General features: G+C 58.4%; 1 protein-coding gene across 8 annotated transcripts in view; it reads right to left on the bottom strand.

Annotated features, from left to right (window-relative positions):
* The window catches only part of AHNAK (AHNAK nucleoprotein), a 103,874-nt gene extending 94,049 nt beyond the window's left edge, over window positions 1-9,825 (bottom strand). For 4 of the 8 annotated variants that reach the window (XM_082629045.1, XM_082629048.1, XM_082629047.1 and 1 more), the window contains exon 1: window positions 9,657-9,825. The gene's annotated coding sequence lies outside the window, so the exon portion shown is untranslated. Of the gene's footprint in view, window positions 1-6,736; window positions 6,754-9,656 lie in introns of those variants that run through there. The other 4 variants (XM_082629050.1, XM_082629049.1, XM_082629043.1 and 1 more) reach the window with 4 other exon arrangements.
* Window positions 9,826-15,246: the final 5,421 nt, after the last annotated feature.

Here is a 15,246-nt window from a genome sequence, read left to right as displayed (position 1 = left end):
GTCACAATCAGGCTCACACTCAGCACTCGGCTTGTCGAAACCCCGACCAGCTGCTGTGCAAGAGAGGGCTGGATGTTTTGCCCGCCGGGCCAAACCAAATCCCCAACCCTGCTACTGTCAACAGCTCCATTCACACAAGACTCTCCAGCCTGGGATCACAGGAAGGGGGTTTGGAAGAGGCCAGACTCAGAGTGCAATCCTGGTTCTGCATCTTCCCGGCTGCGCGACCCGGGCCAAGTCACTTAACTTCTCTGAACCTCCATTTCCTCATCTGCGAAAATGGAGATGATAAAGAATTCCCATGAGGACTGAAGGAGCGAGAGAAAGCATGTGAGAAAAGCTCTGGCCCACCGGAGCCTCCCAACATCCCCATTCTCATTAGGTCCTTTGTAACAGCTTCAGGCAGGAGATGTTACTGCCCCCATAGTGCAGGTGGGGAAACCGAGATTCGGAGAGGCCAGCCGGCCGGGGTGCACCGTGACACAGCAGCTATGATCGGGCTCTGAGCCTGTAACTCTTCCTCCGATGCCACATCAGGCCTGCAGCTCTAACCTGTGCGAGACCCCTCCTCGGACTCTCCGGTACTGGGGGCCACTGGCAACCTGCAAGCAGGGATGGTGGTGCCCTCCGTCCCCCAGTGGCCGACGGTGAGTGACTCCGGGTCACCCTAACCCCGGCCTCAGAACCAGGGGGTCGCTCGCCAGCTGGGAGCTCCAGGAGCCCTGCCACAGGCAGAGGCCAAACAATGGAAGCCCCAGGCCCCCCAGCACCGGCCCAAGCCCAAGAGGCTGCGGTCCAGCTGTGCTGCCTCAAGGACGTGGTGAGTCAGGGCCCATCTGGTTGCACCTGCTGGGCCCTGAAACCAGGCCCCCATAGGTGCGGGCACTGAGGGAGCAAAGACACCCTCCAGCCACGGGATGAACTGTTGGCTGCAGAGGCTCAGGGGAAGACACCAGGCAGGCCTCCAGCCTCCAGACACCCAGAAGTACGCCTGTGAAACCATGCGGGGGGGGGGTGCTATAAATCGTGGAGAACCCGCCCAAAGCTCCTCCCTGAATCTACTGACACCCAGAAATTAGCCAACCAATCAATAAATACATGCATACTGATCGTCTCCTGTATGTCCAACATTGTACGGGACACTGCCGAGAAAACTAGCAAGGGACGGACACAGCTCAGCCCAGCACTGAACTATACACTGCATCAGGCTATTACCTAACTTCACTCCAAACATTTATTGAATGCACTCCACGTGCCAGATATGGAGGGTTAAAAGACTTAGCTCCTGTCCCGGATATAAGTTATGAGCAAGGTGCTCTGGGTGTGACCAATTTAGCCTCTGAATGTTCCGGAAGGCTTGGGAGCCTTCTGGGGGAATGAAATCTAAATGGAGTCTTGAAGGTGCTGAGTTTGCCTCTGAGGATGGGATTCGTGGAAATTCACAGGCACTTAGGACTTCCAGTGTCAGGCAGATCACCACACTGGTGAAGACAGCCGCAGACACCTTGTTCGCCAGCCACCTGCACTCGCTCACGCAGTATTTATGTCAGCACAGGTGCCGGCTAGGAGGCCAGCGGGCAGCCAGTTGGCACAGGTGTGAGCTGAGGAAATCACCTCCTCCCTTCCTACCGGAAGTCCCGCTGACCATACCCATAGTGAAACAGCAAGCTGGAGCTTAAATGGTGTCTTCCCCCGGCGTCCAGCACTGAGAAGCCAGCCCTGCAGACAAGGAGCCAGGCAGGGCAGGGAAGGAAAGGGCTTCCACCCGAGGGCTTCTCAGATCTCCGAAGCCACTGACTGCACTGGCACGCCCCTCTTCCTCCTTGAGCGGGGCCCCTTTTCTTCAGCCCAGCATCCTGGTGCTGAGCCAGCAAGCGGCGATGGGGCAGCAAGCCAGACAGCTCACCCTCGCCCACATCTCAGCCCCACCTTCCCTCCTTCCCCAGTGAGTCACTGCGGCTGCAGTAGCTCCAGACACACCAAGGGTCACGCCTAAAACCCGATCGACCAAGTGCTTCATGGGCCAGACCCCTGGGTGCCAGAGGGGCTGGGGCCCGGTGAGAGGCAGTGAGCTTCCCTGCCAGCTGCTCGGCACAGAGCCCCAGCCCCGGAGTCCAGGGAAGCACAGCTGGGAGGCTCAGGAGGGATGTGCCACATGCCTCAACCCCTGGGGCTAGTGAGGAGGCCATCGTGAGCAGAGAAAGGGCCACAGCCCGTGAGAAGAGGAGGCGCTGGACCCAAGGCTACAGGTTGGCCCTGGCAGGGCACCCGCTGGCTTCCTGGCCAGGCAGGGCTGCCAACCACCACGCCTGCTCTGGCTCAGGCCTCACCTCCTGGCACAGCCAGGAAAGACTCCCCTCCTCTTTCATCTGACCTGGCCGGACACGGGGGTGCTGATAGGGGATTCGAGGCCACGGTGGCAAGGGCCTATTTTCTGCACTTGGGTCCCAGCCCTCCATCTTGCCCACCCCTGGGGCCTGTACTGAGCCCAGATGGGCCTTCCTTCTCCTCCCACACAAGTCAGGTGAAGCCAGCTACCCGGGGGGCTGGGGGCTCGACCTTGCTGCTACCCAAAGCAGGGTCTCTAGAGCTTTGGGGAATTCTGCACGTTCAGTCAAGTGGCATAAGCCCTCGGAGTGGAAGAAAACTGAGGCCACGTGTGGCTATTTAAATGTAAGTTAATTTAACTTAAACATTTAGTCCATTGGTTATAGTAGCCGCACTTCAAGAGCTCAACAGCCACGCAGGGCTACCATATGAGAAGCGCAAATACAGAACATTTCTACCGCTGCAAAGTCCTGTGGGACAGCACCGCCTGCTATTTACAGATGGGGAGAGAGAGGTCCAGAGCCCTGAGAATGCGGGAGTGTTGGGGCCCTAGAACCCAGGACAGCTAGCTCCCTGTCTGCAGTCCACCCGACACTGGCTCACAGTAACCTTCGTGATGGGAGGGGCTGGAGTGGAGACCCGCTAAGACACAGGGCTGCCTGGAGGGCAAAAAAGGAGTGATATGGTGAGGCCACTCCAGCTTCAAGGTAGAGGACACGCATCTGAGGCTGCAGGGACAGTGTACTTCAGGCCAGAAGCAGCTAGAGAAGAGCGAAGCTGCCCTGACAATCCAAAACCACAAAGAGGATGTGCAGAGCAGCAGGGCTCTGCTCATACCACCTCTGCAGACTGGGGGCAACACCCAGGCAGATCCGGGAGAAGGCCCAGGAAACAGACTCTTTGCCCCAGGAAGATGGTCTCCGCCAGGTGCTACCTCCAGAGGAACATGTTCTCCCACTGCTCCCAGGAAACAGAGCCCCTTCTGCCCAAGAGCCAGTATGAAAACAGCCAGGGAGGGGACCCAGCCTAACTGCTGCAGCAGCCAAAGACAACCTCGCAGCCAGCGTCAGTGTCAAGATGACAGGAACTGATACATACACACACCCGAGAGTCAGGCCCACGGGCCTCAAGGCCTCCACGCACGAACCCTGAAGTCAAGATACATAGCAGAGGGACAGAAGTTTGTGCATAAGCCCAGCACAGGCGGGACATAGGAGGTGGCACTCCAAGGCAGAAGGAAGCACACCCACCCACGATGGGGAGGACACTGACAGCAATGAAACTTCCACCCAGCACATGAGCAAACCCACCCACCATACACACAGGCCAGGGAGAAGCAGTCCCCAAGCTCAGAACAATGAGATGACTCACAACCAGAGCCAGAGACTTCCACCAGCGGGAAAGCTGTGAACACTTATAACCAGGACCAGGGGCTGAGATATTCGGAGAAAAGAGAGACACACCCGGAGAGGCCGTCTAGGCTCATGAACACTCCCCGGGCGGGCGGTAAAAAAGGAAGAGAAAGCTCCACATTAAAAGAAACCGCCACTGCCACCCCCACCCCCTGCCCCAGGGGGAGAGAGAGAATTTTGTAGAGCTCCTATGGTGCCCCAGGACTGTGCTTGTTCTATGCCTGGGGCACCAAGGGGTCCCCTTCCTTCCCCAAACAACCCTATGTGATTAAGAATTAATATCCTTATTTTAGAGTGCAGAAATAGGCCCCAAGGTAAAATGACTGGCCCGAGTATGAGACAGTTGAAATACAAGCCCGGGCTTCTCTGACGCCAAGGCCTCTTTACCCACGGACAGCGACTAAGGCACAAATAAACACACACAGAGGATGAGAAACCACAGAGAAAGATGCACAAGGGAGATACACGGGAGGGAGAGACCGAGAGACCTATACTGGAGCGGGGCAGAGAGCTGGAGAGACGTCCACAGGAAGGCGGAGAGGCCTCCATGCTCATCCAGAGCGAGGCAGGCATGGCGGGAGAAGGATGTCTCGGAGGGACAGAAACACACAGAAAGAGAGGGGCTGAGGTTTGGGTAGGGGCACGGGTAGGGACCCCAGGAAGCAGTGATGCCCATCAAGCTCCACCAGCACAAGAGGAAGGGTGAGTGGCCATCAGCTTCCTTGCCCACACGCCAGCCTTGTCCTGGCCCAGCTTGGGGACAGCTAACCCAGAACGGGCAGAGTCCCAGGCATCCCGGAGCCCAGGATCTGAGGGCCTTTTTGGTTCTGAGGCTCATCAACGCTGTGTCCCCAGGAGTCAGAGATCCTGAGCCACCCAGAACCCAGCTCACCTGTAGACTCTCTGGACCCCAGCCGGTGAAGACCAAGGGAATCATCCCCTTCTGGGGCTTGGCAGGCACCAGGCCCACTCTAGAGACAGGCACCGGCAGGGCAAGGCAAACATTTCCACTCACTGGGAAATCCCAGGTCCAGAGGAATACGGAGGAATACGGGGGCGCCTCTCTTCCAGCGCCAAAGCCTCCAAACGGACCTCCACATATGCAGCCGCCAGACCTTGGTCTGGAAAACAACCTGCCCCGTTCTAACTGGAGTAGCACTGCGTAGTTATATTCAGAGTCTAAGCTGGCACCAAGAGCTCTGAGGTCAGCTGATTCTGGATGGCACACCCCCAGCGGGCACCTTCAACTTGAATGGGATAGTGTGTTGGGGAGGTCGAATTATCAGGGAGAATTTGACGAACATGTTGCAAGACACGGGCAACGTGGGCATTGGAGAAACAATCAAAGAAAGACACACGAGGAAGCACACACAACCCGGGCGCGCAGACACACTCCTCAGTCCCCCCTCCTCACAGCTCAGAGCAGGCCCACAGCCCCTGCCTCCCCCAGCTCACCACAGACACCTGTCTGGGCAGCCCCAGGCCCTGCGCATCATGGAGGGAGCCTATATCTGTTAACCTGGTGCCCAGATTCCGTGCCTCCCTCTAGCGCGTGCGCCCGCCTAGCTCCTCCCAGGCTACCAGGGCTGCTGGTCCCGCCCACACCGCCCACTTGGAGGAAGTTTTTCCAGCCTCATCACTCCAGCCCTCTCCTCCGCGTCAGCCCCTTCCCCTGGCCCCTCACCATCACGCTAGAGTTTCCTGCCCCTCGACTTCCAGGGCAGCCCCCCACCCCCACTCCAGCCAGCCAGCCAGCCGCTTTCAGGGCTCCGCCCAGCCGCCTTTCTCCACCTCTGTCCCCTGGCCCCTCCCACTCCCGCAGCCCTAACGCTCCAAGTTCAAGCTTCCAACAGGGAGAGAGATTCCTTCTTCCTCCCCTGACCAAAATGGACTCCCCTCTCCTTGTGGCAGGGACTGGGGGCAGCTTCCATTCTCCAGCGGGCAGTCCCCACACCTGGCCACCTCGCCAGGGAAGAGTGGGCCTTGACCCTGGATGGCTGGGATTAAGACAGCAGCTTGCGGATGGGGGATGGGGAGGCGGTCCTCCTGACTGGGGCAAGGGGTGAAGAAGAGCTCGCTGTCTCACCGGGTCTGGACAAGACCAAGGCGGATCTCTCCGCCCAGCGGTCGGGTCACACTAGTGCAGGGGCTCGGGGCCAGGCCACTCGGCTCAGCTGCCAAAGAGCCACCCCCCCAGCCTGGCCAGGACGCAAAACCAGGCGCTTCCCCTTCCCTAGAACCTCCGCTCCAGCCCCCGGGGACGGGGCAGGATGCCCCTCCCAGACCGGCCCTGTGCGGCGCCTCACTCAGCCTGGATCGGCGCAGCCTCACTCCCACGTCTGTGCTCACCCTCCCTGGGGCCTCTGGACACAAATTCCAGGGCCTGGAACCTGTCCAGGACGGAGAAACTTACTTGAGTCCTTACCTACAGCCCCTGAAGCCCCCATGAAACCTCCACCACTGGGACAGAGTCCCACTGGTGTCCCCTGCCCTATAAACCCCAGAGGCAAGCAGAGGTGACACATTCAGGACCAGTGAGCACAGCCAGAGACACCTTCTCATAGGTAATAACACATATCTCTCTACTGTGACACTAGCGGTCACAGGGACTCAAGGCCACAGTGAAACAGGGGCCCCGGACCCAAGACCTCCAGGACAACAGCCCAGCGGGCCCCCGGATGTGGACTGAGGCCAGCAGGGAGGAAGAAGGGTTCAATCAAAACACGTTCCTGCTGAGCCCGCTGTGCCCCCTCCCCGCAACGTGGTCCTCACAACTCCTCGGGCTCCCCCAGGCCTGGAGGAAACCGCTTGTTCTCAGGAAGGCCTGGGAGCCCAGTGGGATGGTCGGAGCCCAGGGAAATGCCAGCTCCCTGGGAGCCTGGATAAAGCCCATGGGGGTCAGAGGGAGAACAGAAGGCCCCAGACACCCACCAGCTGAAACGTCCCATTCTCACCGCTCTCCAGGGGCCACCTCCTTTCCTCGTGTGCACACGTACCTGATCAGCCCAGCTCCAGGGAGAGAAGCTTGGGGCTTCCAGGTGTGGGGGGTAGGACAGAGCCGGCATGGGAGAGTTCCCAGCAGGAGTCAGACTAGCTCTCCCCGTCTGCCTCTCTGTCCGTCCCCCAGCGGTTCCCAGGTTCTGAGGAAGGTGATGGCCACACCCCAGAGCCCCACACACGCCTCCACTCCCACAGCTTTGCCCCAACCCCTCAAACAATATCCTCAGGCTCTGGGTGGCGTGCTCTGCCAGGGCCAGCCAGCCAATTCCAAGTGAGCCTAAGAATCCAGCCCAGCGGTCCCCAGGCACCTCCACCCACGGCCTTCCTGGGACTAAGGTGACCCTGGGGACCCCCAGCCCATACCCTGCCCTTGACTGATGCTGGCTTTCTCCTTCCACAGGTCTCCCATGGTTCACTCTATTGGGTCCCACTTTGAGCCCTGGACCTGTAGTCGCATGCCCCTCAACCAAGTCTGGCTGGTACAAGTTCTCAGCTCTGTGGGGTTAGCTCTGCAAGAAGTTGCCCAAACCAGGACCCCTGAATCACTGCTGTGGGCCCACAGCTGCAGCACTAAGCCCCACATGACTTCTGTGGCTACCTCTGTGTCCTGGTTCTCTGAACAATGTCCCTGCATATAACCTTTAAAGACAGGGCTTTGGAGAGGGGCTCAGACACCCTCCAATCCCCATTGCCAATAGTCCAGACCCTTTGACTTCTGCTAGCCCAGCTCTCATGGTCCCAGGTCCTCTCCCCGCTACCTCATCCCACAGCTCCCAGCTCAGAGCAAGGAGGTACCCCCTCATCCTGGGGCTCCCTTCTACTCCCCACTCTGCACACACACCCACCAAGTGCTGGCCCAACCCAACATCCCTGGGTGCCAAGGAGAAGGAAGCTGCCCCATTCAGCCTCGGAAAGGAAGTGAGTACCCTGCCCCACGGATTTCCCTCATGGGGGGCAGGGGAAGAGGGGGGGAATGAAAGCAGAATCTACTCCCTGAGTTTAGACACATTACAGGTGAGGAGGCCCTAAAATGCCTTCCAAGGCATCTTCAATCTCTCCCTCCTTTCCCCAAAATCCCTCACCGTCACCTGTTACCGCAGCCCTCCAATGTGTCACTGTGTCCCACAAAATCAACCCAATCCCTATCATGTGCTAGGCTGTGCACAGGGCATGCGATCCCTGCAGTCAGAGGCTGGATTCTAATAAACTGTTTCAAAACCAATTATTGGCAGCCCAGCGCTGTGCTGGGGACCCAGAGGTAAATATCTGGGTCCCTTTTCCTCCCGAAAGTCCAGGTCATTCTCTAAGGACCTCACTGCCATGGGAGGATCCCACTTTGCCTTTCCACAAATCCACTCCACAGAGCAGGGCACCCAGCGGCAGGCTCCCTGGGGGCGCCTCACCTCCTCCTCGGTGGCAGCCACGCCCTGTGAAAGGCACACACACAAGGCACACAATTCTCCGTGGCCACGACTCGCAGAGGCGCCAGAGCTGTCCCCACGTGGTGCTGGGGCCCAGGTAGTGCCGTGAGATGCCCCGTCTGCCCATTCGGCTCCCCTCCCACGCATGGGGCACAGTCAGCCCTGCTCAGACCCCACGTGTCCCTCGTGGCCAGAGACGCCAAAGGGCTGCGCCCCCGCCTCCCAAGGCCCTGGCACTGCAGGGGGCGCCGAGCCCGCCAGCAGGGCCGGCCCTCGCACACTGCACACCCTCTCCCTGCATGGGAAAGCCTTACATAACACAGTTCTCTGAACACACCCTAAGCCCAGTGCCTTTCCAACTCCACGGCAGGACCTCGCCCCCCAGCCGCCTCTCCAGGAGCGCGTCTATGGAGAGGAGGGCTCCAGCCAGGGAGGGCAGCTGAGCCCTCCTCCCACGCCAGCCGGGCTCCTGCCCCCGCCTCCCTAACCAGACCCTTCGCCCCCCTCCCCTTTGCCCCTCACCACTCCTCCCCGAGTTCTGGTTTGAATTAGTCACCGGCTCCAACCACCACATTCCTCAGGCTGCTGGCGCCGAGCCAGGCGCTGGGGCGGGGGCCGTCCCACCCGGCCGGGTTTGGGAGTGGGGTTGGGGAGAGAGCGCCGCCTCGGAAGGGGAAGGGGCGGTCTCGAGGGCTATGCCGCGGCACAGCCCCCCTCCCCGCCCACCCCAGGGCAGGCATCTCCCCAATTATGTCCCCCACCCCCACTCCCACCCGTCCCGCTGCCGGGCGAGCTGCAAACTCCTAGGCTCAACGGCCCCAGCGGAAGAAGGGAGTTTTCTGGAGCTGGAAACACAGAGGGGCAAGACTAGGGCGGGGCAGCTGGAGGGAGGCTGAGGGGCCGCCCGGAGCAAGAAAAGAAGAGGCTGGTGGTGCAGAACTGGGTGGGGCCGGGAGGACCCGGGACGCGAAGTCAGGGGCGGAGGTGTGCGGCGCGGGGAGGGACGGCGGAGGGAGTGCGCGGCGCGGGGGCGCTGGGGCGCCGGGCGGGGCCGAGGGGCCGCGCCGCGATCTCGGAAACTTCTCCAGTAAACATGGAATAGGAACGGAGTAGCGCGCTGAGCCACCGCCCCACGGAGAAGGAGGGGGTGGGACAGGGGCCACCAGGCCAAGAACGGACGCCCGGCCGTGCAGCAGGGACCACAGTCAGCCCTCGAGAGAAAGACAGACTGGAGCAAAGCGCGCCTCGGAGCGATTTTCCAACTTTGCCCAACTTGCGCCCCTACCAGCGCCCCAACTCCGGAGGCAGAGCTCGGCTCCCAGGGCGCTACGCGTCGCCTCCCCGTGCGGACCGGGGCTGCCCACCTTGCGCCGAACTGAATCTTCCCAGTGACACCCGCCCAAGGGGCCTCGCCCAAGCCCTGCCACCCACCTCCCCTCGCGCGTTCCCGGAGTCCCGTTCCCCGATTGCGCCGAGGTGCGCCCGGCGCCCCTACCTGCGCGCTCAGCCCCAGGGCACAGCCATAGCCAGCGCGGGGCCCGAGGTCGCGGTGCTGCGGCTGCTGCGGGCGGCGAGCCCCGGTCGGGGCGGGTCCGGCAGGGCGGGCGGTGCAGTCCCCGCGGCGGAGCTGCTCCGAGTGGCCCGGCCCCCGCGCGCGGAGGCAGCTCTTGTAACTCCGGCTGGGGCGGGCGGGCGGGTCTGCCCTGAGCGGTGGGGAGAGGGCGGGGCCGGGCGGGGCCGTAGCGGGGCTGGGACTGGTGAGCGGGGCCAACCCTGGAGGCACCAGGGAACGGGCTGCTGGGAGGGCACTAGGGGCCGCGGGGACCCGGAGGGGCCGCGGGGACCCGGGGGCACCGCACGTCCGAGGTGCTGCCTTCCCCTCCCCCCATCCACTGCCCCTCGGCCTGGCCCGGGCCTGGATCTACCCCCAAAGGATGCGCTATGTGGCTTCTTCGGCAAGAAACTCCTCGAAGCTCCCTGAGGTTCATCCTCAGCTGGAACTGCGAATCAGCCCATTTTTCAGGAAGGACCAAGGGGTTCAGGCTGCGGTTGGGGGGCTTGGGTGATTCAGCCGCGACCGCCAGCCTGACGCGGACCTTTGAGTGTTCTCTCAACACGGGCAGCTACCCTTCAAATCCTCGGCCCCAGGCTCCTCACTCGGTTCCCAGGCTCCACGCAGCCGCGCGCATTTCTCGCCTTCCCTCTTTCTGGGGGCCCCTCAGCCCCTCCCCCCACAGAACCGACCTGGAGACGCTCGCCCCACCTGCTGGAGTCAGGGTCACCAGTGACCCCCGTGCCACCGTGCTGCTCCGGCCGCTGCAGCGACACGGGAGTCAGGCCTGCACCCCTTGGAGGAGCAGAGCCCGCTGTCTACCTCCCTGCCCCCCGCTTTTCGCTTCCTACCTATTTCTTCTCCGACCCCCTCCCTCCACCGCCCCACTGGCCGGACGCTGAGTTTCCAAATTTAAGCCATTTCCCACAGGCACTTCTAACTACACGGAGATTTTATTAAACGCTTAATGACAGGGTGCAGGGGCCTTCTGGCTACACCCTCATTCGCTTCTCCCCCGTGAGCTCTCTTATCCTCCTTCCTGGATGGCCACCCACTACCCACGCGAAGCCAGTTTTCCTTCCTTCTGGAATGCTGCGTGCAGAAGGGAGACCCCAGGCTGGGGACCTGAGAAGACCTGGCCCCGGCAGGGAGCGCCCTCCTCGCTGTATGATCATGAGTGGGCTGGGGCTGAGACCAGCGGCCCTGTCCTCTGAAATGGCAAGCATGTTTACAGGCTAAAAATACCCAGCAGCCAACTCTGCTGCCAGCCCTGGGGGCTGTGTCCCAGGTCCAGTTACCAGCACAGGGTACAGGCATGGGGGAGGGAAGAGACAGCCAAAGGAGCCACAGACAGGCAGACACTCAGATAATGGACACAGAAAGGTGGAGACACATGTGTAGACATTCAGACAGGCATAGACATGCAGAGACCCACAGTCAAAGCACAGACTTGGGCACCAGCATTCTCTCATTCTCTCTCTCTCTCTCTCTCTCTCTCTCTCTCTCTCTCACACACACACACACACACACACACACACACACACACACACACACAGTGACTCAAACCCACAGCAGAGGCGGTTCCACCACCCATATCACAAGCACACAATCAGAAACCCAGACTTTCTGAAGAATCACCTCCACCTCCATTGTGGTCTGCACCCCTTTCCCAGCACCTACTTTATTTAAAGAAAAAATCTAAACTTTTCAACTTTGGGATGCTTTAAAAAATAAAAATAGAGACCAAGAGCTAATTATTTCCTTATACCAATGGCTTTTTAAATTTTATCTCATTTTAAATAACATTTACTCGGTTTTTAAATATGAACCAAGAATACAGACAAAGTGTCCTGTGATCCTACAAGTCAGATAATCCTTGTTGCTGTTTCTGAAACAAAATCAATACCTCCATAGGGTGAAGAATGTCAGTACAGAAAAGTAGAACAATAAAAAGTAGATGGGGCTTCCCTGGTGGCGCAGTGGTTGAGAGTCCGCCTGCCGATGCAGGGGACACGGGTTCGTGCCCCGGTCCGGGAGGATCCCACGTACCGCAGAGCGGCTCGGCCCGTGAGCCATGGCCGCTGAGCCTGCGCGTCCGGAGCCTGTGCTCCACAATGGGAGAGGCCACAACAGTGAGAGGCCCACGTACCGCAAAAAAAAAAAAAAAAAAAAAGTAGACATCTCCCACCCACACCCAGTCCCTCTCCCCAAAAGTAATCATTGTTAACAGTTTACCAGAGGATTTTAACTTTATGAAATGAGTCATTTGGTTCCTTGAAAGTACAAGGGTTTCCAGTGCATATTAAGATGGGAGCTGATTTACAGGTAGGTTTTTCAGAAAGATAGCTCTGAAAAGATGGCCATGGGAGTTTGGAGGGAGGGGCTGGAGCAGGAAAGGAAGAGTGGGGAACGGGTGTGGATACTGTCCCCTCACCTTGGCTTGGGCGCCATCAGCCCCCCAGGAGTGAAAGAGCAGAGGCTAGTGTCCTGGGCTCAGAGCCAACTTATCTGCTCCATTGTTTGTTCTGGCCACCCTCTTGGTCAACAGAGAAAAAGGTGGGAGAGGATGGTCTGGGGAGCAGCCACAGAGCAGGGATTACTGTCCAGGTACTTCATTCAGGGGTAGGAGGGTCAGGATACCTGCTGGGAGGTGGTCCTGGGGACTGGCTCCTGCCCCATTCTAGGCTAGGAGGGTAGATAAGGGGTAACCTAGACCCTGCCCCCTACAAAGCCATGATCGTGCCTGCCAGACCAAAGCTGGGGTTTCTTAGGGTCAGCCTCCTCAGCCCAGGTGAAGGGAATATTTTCAACAGTTGGCAATGGTGCAACTGGAGACACACACTTTTAGAAACTTCTGCCAACCCTGTTCCTTCCGCCCACTGCTGTAGCCCCCAGCTTTCACTCCCCAAAGCTACCTCAGTGGGGACTGTGCCTGACACTGCTGCAGGCACTTGACGTGTCAGCTCGTTTAATCCTCACATGAAGGAAGGAAAGGGTCTCAGAGAGGGGCAGTGATTTAGCTAAAATCACACAACCCTCAGAAGCAGGAGTCAAAGCTCCCACCAGCATCTAAGCTCCACGAGGGCAGGAATTCTTTGTTCTCTGCTGTATACTCCATGCCTAGAGCAGTGGCTGGCACCAAGCAATCACTCCAGAACACTTGGTTAAATGAGTGAATGAATGAATGAACTACAGGTATAACTGGCCCCAAAGCCCTTGTTCCTTATACAACAGCATCCTGTACCCCATGATTCTCACGAGGGAAAGTCAGCTTCCCCTTGCTCTCAGCCCCAGGGAGCACTTCCCCCACGTGTAGGTCTCTCATGCAGCTGCACAAACATTCACTGTGTCCAGCACTGGGTCAGAGGCCGCTGGGGGGGGGGGGTGCTGATGGTGCTTGTGCAGGTAATGGAGTACTTGGCAAGATGGAATCCCTGCCCTCAAGGCGCTCAGTCCAGAAGGAACTATCCTCTGATGCCACCTTACCTTGTACTCGAGTCCTATGCTTTGGAGAAACTGGACATTATCTTTTCTTACACATCTTTTACACCCCTACCTTACTTCCCCCCACACAGACACACTATTTTTTAGTTATGTGTCCCCTCAGTTGGTTCCAACATCGCAAAGAAAACCTTTGTTTCGGACTTCCCTGTCAAAATAAGGGCTCCCCAGGGATCTGAGAGGACGTGAGCCCTCCCCTGCCACTACACCATCCTTCAGAAGCATCCCACACCAGTCCTCCAGACTCACTGGAAAAGCTAGGACTCCTCATCACTGGGATACCCTAGCTTCCCCAGAAGTGTCACGCCCTCCCTGGGGGTTCCCTGATATGTATGTAGTATGTGTGTGATGAACCCTGGGCTCCTTTGTTGCCAGGCAACGTGCCTCTGTTTTGTTCTTATTATGCCTGTTTCCATAGCTACCACAGAGGGGAGCTCCGTGGGCAGGCCCCATGCCAGGGGATTCCCCTTCCCCTCCCTTCTCTCCACAGTCCCCTTCTCTGAAATCAGTGTGTTACGACGAGGAAGAAAAGAAGCCAACTGCTCAAAGAGTCATCATGGCTTTTAAACTCTGATCCCAGAACGGAAGCGAAGTGTGCAGTCTGCTTGCAGTCTCTTTGAAAGCAGACTTTTTCCCCGGATGAGGGCCCTTTGGCATGTCAGCCTTAGAAGCACAGAAATTACTGTTACCCATTCTTCGAGCCATCTGGGATCTCCCAGACCCCACCTCTACCTCATACCCACACCAGCCCAGAGATGAGCATCCCTGCCAAGCACCAGGTCCTTCTCCATTCACTTTCATTGATTCTAATCTATCATCTTCCCTCGTGGAACAGCAAAATTATTGGGCGATTCTGGGATCCAAACATTATTTTCTAAGCAATTCTCAAACCCCAAACTCCTAACCCAAACCCAAAATAGGAAGCCAAATCAAACCATCCTCCTCCAGCTCAATTCAAATCCCAGCCTGTGTTAAACCTCAGGCTTCAAATAAGGAGTTCCTGAATTACGCAGATCAGACAGCTAGGATACCGGAAACCCTCCCATTACACTCAGTCCTAATTGAAATCTTCAGGCCCAAGCAGAACCCAAGTTAAAGCTGATTAGAGAACAAGAGATGAGACACAGGGCCCTGAGTAGAGACTCTGGGATGTAAGAAGGCAAAGAAAGGCTGTCCAGGCAAGAGACGGGGAACAGATGTGAGCAGGGAGAGTAGGGCAGGTGACCACATCAAGACAGCTGGATTCCCAGCGGCAGAGAGAGATGGCCTAGAGGCACCTGAGCTGTGGGTGCCAGGATGCTGGGGGAGCAAAAAGATAATAGGAAATGGAGACCCAAGATTAAGGAAAAGAAGTGGCAAAACAGCACTGAATGAGGCTGTACAGGGAGGGGGGGAGGGAGAGAGAGAAAAAAAGAGCCCAGAGCTGAGCTAGGGACTGGGCGGTTGGACTTGTAAACAGGAGCCGAGGGAGGGAGCTGGAATGAACAGAGCAGCCAACGCCCCAGGCAGCTCCCCTCCCCAGCAGGGAGCAGGGAGCAGGGAGGGAGGGGCTGGGAGAGGGGAACACCAGCCTCCTCTCTCCTTTTTTGGGATCTGCCTTTCTGCTGTCCTCTCCAAATTCCTCTGCTTTTCCCCCAGTTCCCCAGGGAAGGGAAGACCAGCCCAGGGTTTCTCTCCCTCTTGTGCCCATACTTCTCAAGTCCAGTTTAAGGAGAATCAGGCTGAGCAGGGAAGGAAGGGCCTAGGCTGCCCAGAGCCTGAGTCACCACATAGTTGAGGTTCCTGTCACTCGAAGTCCCGCCTCTGCTACACCCTGTGCCCTCTGCGCGCCCCAGGACTTGGATCGCTGGGCCTGCCCCTGCCCCAGGACCTGCTCCACTTCCATAAGCCTTTCCCGGGTCAGGGCTGCCTTAGACGGGCTGCTGGCAGCCTTAGATACAACCCTCTCCTTGCTTCCGAAACTGTATTTTATCCACAGCTTTTTTTTTTTTTTTTTTTTAGTTTTTTAAATTGTATTTATTTTTTGGCTGCA

The sequence above is a fragment of the Mesoplodon mirus genome (genome assembly GCF_964341445.2).
Source record: "Mesoplodon mirus genome assembly, chromosome: 7".
Taxonomy (NCBI): domain Eukaryota; kingdom Metazoa; phylum Chordata; class Mammalia; order Artiodactyla; family Ziphiidae; genus Mesoplodon; species Mesoplodon mirus.
The sequence above is the reverse complement of the archived record's forward strand: the minus strand, read 5'-3'. Positions and strand labels throughout refer to the sequence as shown.